Raw genomic sequence first — 2,739 nt, 5'->3', positions numbered from 1 at the left:
CACTCTCACTGATGACTTGAGTAGATATGGGTATGTCTACTTAATGAAACACAAGTCTGAGACCTTTGAAAAGTTCAAGGAATTTCAGAATGAGGTAGAGAATCAACGTGACCGAAAGATAAAATTCTTACGATCAGATCGTGGAGGAGAATACTTAAGTCACGAATTTGGTACACACTTAAGGAAATGTGGAATAGTTTCACAACTCACGCCGCCTGGAACACCTCAGCGAAACGGTGTGTCCGAACGTCGTAATCGCACCCTATTGGATATGGTGCGGTCTATGATGTCTCTTACCGATTTACCGCTATCATTTTGGGGATACGCTCTAGAGACAGCTACATTCACTTTAAATAGGGCACCGTCTAAATCCGTTGAGACGACACCGTATGAATTATGGTTTGGAAAGAAACCTAAGCTGTCGTTTCTAAAAGTTTGGGGATGCGATGCTTATGTCAAGAAACTTCAACCTGAAAAGCTCGAACCCAAGTCGGAAAAATGCGTATTCATAGGATACCCTAAGGAAACTGTAGGGTATACCTTCTACTTAAGATCCGAAGGCAAGATCTTTGTTGCCAAGAACGGATGCTTTCTAGAAAAAGAGTTTCTCTCGAAAGAAGTAAGTGGGAGGAAAGTAGAACTCGATGAAGTACTACCTCTTGAGCGGGAAAGTGGCGCAGCGCAGGAAACCGTTCCTGTGATGCCCACACCAACTGAAGAGGAAAACAATGATGATGATCAAGGTACTTCGGATCAAGTTAGTGCTGAACTTCGTAGGTCCACAAGGACACGTTCCGCACCAGAGTGGTACGGCAACCCTGTCCTAGAAATCATGTTGTTAGACAACAATGAACCTTCGAACTATGAATAAGCGATGGCGGGCCCGGATTCCAACAAATGGCTTGAAGCCATGAAATTCGAGATAGAATCCATGTATGAAAACAAAGTATGGACTTTGACAGACTTGCCCGATGATCGGCGAGCGATAGAAAACAAATGGATCTTTAAGAAGAAGACGGACGCGGATGGTAATGTTACCATCTATAAGGCTCGACTTGTCGCTAAGGGTTATCGACAAGTTCAAGGGATTGACTACGACGAGACTTTCTCTCCCGTAGCGAAGCTGAAGTCCGTCCGAATCATGTTAGCAATTGCCGCATACTATGATTATGAGATATGGCAAATGGACGTCAAAACGGCATTCCTTAACGGACATCTTAAGGAAGAACTGTATATGATGCAGCCGGAAGGTTTTGTCGATCCTCGGAACGCTAACAAAGTATGCAAGCTCCAGCGGTCCATTTATGGACTGGTGCAAGCATCTCGGAGTTGGAACATTCGCTTTGATGAGATGATCAAAGCGTTTGGGTTTATGCAGACTTATGGAGAAGCCTGCGTTTACAAGAAAGTGAGTGGGAGCTCTGTAGCATTTCTCATATTATATGTAGATGACATACTCTTGATGGGAAATAATATAGAATTTCTGGACAGCATTAAGGCCTACTTGAATAAGTGTTTTTCAATGAAGGACCTTGGAGAAGCTGCTTATATATTAGGCATCAAGATCTATAGAGATAGATCGAGACGCCTCATAGGTCTTTCACAAAGCACATACCTTGATAAGATTTTGAAGAGGTTCAAAATGGATCAGTCCAAGAAGGGGTTCTTGCCTATGTTACAAGGTGTGAGATTGAGCTCGGCTCAGTCACCGACCACGGCAAAAGATAAAGAAGAGATGAGTGTCATCCCCTATGCTTCAGCCATAGGATCTATTATGTATGCCATGCTGTGTACCAGACCCGATGTAAACCTTGCCGTAAGTTTGGTAGCAAGATACCAAAGTAATCCCGGCAAGGAACACTGGACAGCGGTCAAGAATATCCTAAAGTACCTGAAAAGGACGAAGGACATGTTTCTCGTTTATGGAAGAGACGAAGAGCTCGTCATAAAGGGTTACGTCAACGCTAGCTTCGACTCGGATCTGGATGACTCTAAGTCATAAACCGGATACGTGTATATGTTGAATGGTGGAGCAGTAAGCTGGTGCAGCTGCAAGCAGAGTGTCGTGGCGGGATCTACGTGTGAAGCGGAGTACATGGCAGCCTCGGAGGCAGCGCATGAAGCGATTTGGGTGAAGGAGTTCATCACCGACCTAGGAGTCATACCCAATGCGTCGGGGCCGATCAAACTCTTCTGTGACAACACTGGAGCTATTGCCCTCGCCAAGGAGCCCAGGTTTTCACAAGAAGACCAGGCACATCAAGCGTTGTTTCAACTCCATCCGTGAAAATGTTCAAGATGGAGACATAGAGATTTGCAAAGTGCACACGGATCTGAATGTCGCAGATCCACTGACTAAACCTCTCTCGCGTGCAAAACATGATCAACACCAGAACTCTATGGGTGTTCGATTCATCACAATGTAACTAGATTGGTGACTCTAGTGCAAGTGGGAGACTGTTGGAAATATGCCCTAGAGGCAATAATAAAAGTATTATTATATTTCAATGTTCATGATAAATGTCTTTTATTCATGCTATAACTGTATTATCCGGAAATCGTAATACACGTGTGAATACTTAGACCACAATATGTCCCTGGTGAGCCTCTAGTTGACCAGCTCGTTGTGATCAACAGATAGTCATGGTTTCCTGACTATGGACATTGGATGTCGTTGATAACGGGATCACATCATTAGGAGAATGATGTGATGGACAAGACCCAATCCTAAGCATAGCA

The sequence above is a fragment of the Triticum dicoccoides genome, chromosome 3B, assembly GCF_002162155.2.
Source record: "Triticum dicoccoides isolate Atlit2015 ecotype Zavitan chromosome 3B, WEW_v2.0, whole genome shotgun sequence".
Classification (NCBI taxonomy): domain Eukaryota; kingdom Viridiplantae; phylum Streptophyta; class Magnoliopsida; order Poales; family Poaceae; genus Triticum; species Triticum dicoccoides.
The sequence above is the reverse complement of the archived record's forward strand: the minus strand, read 5'-3'. Positions refer to the sequence as shown.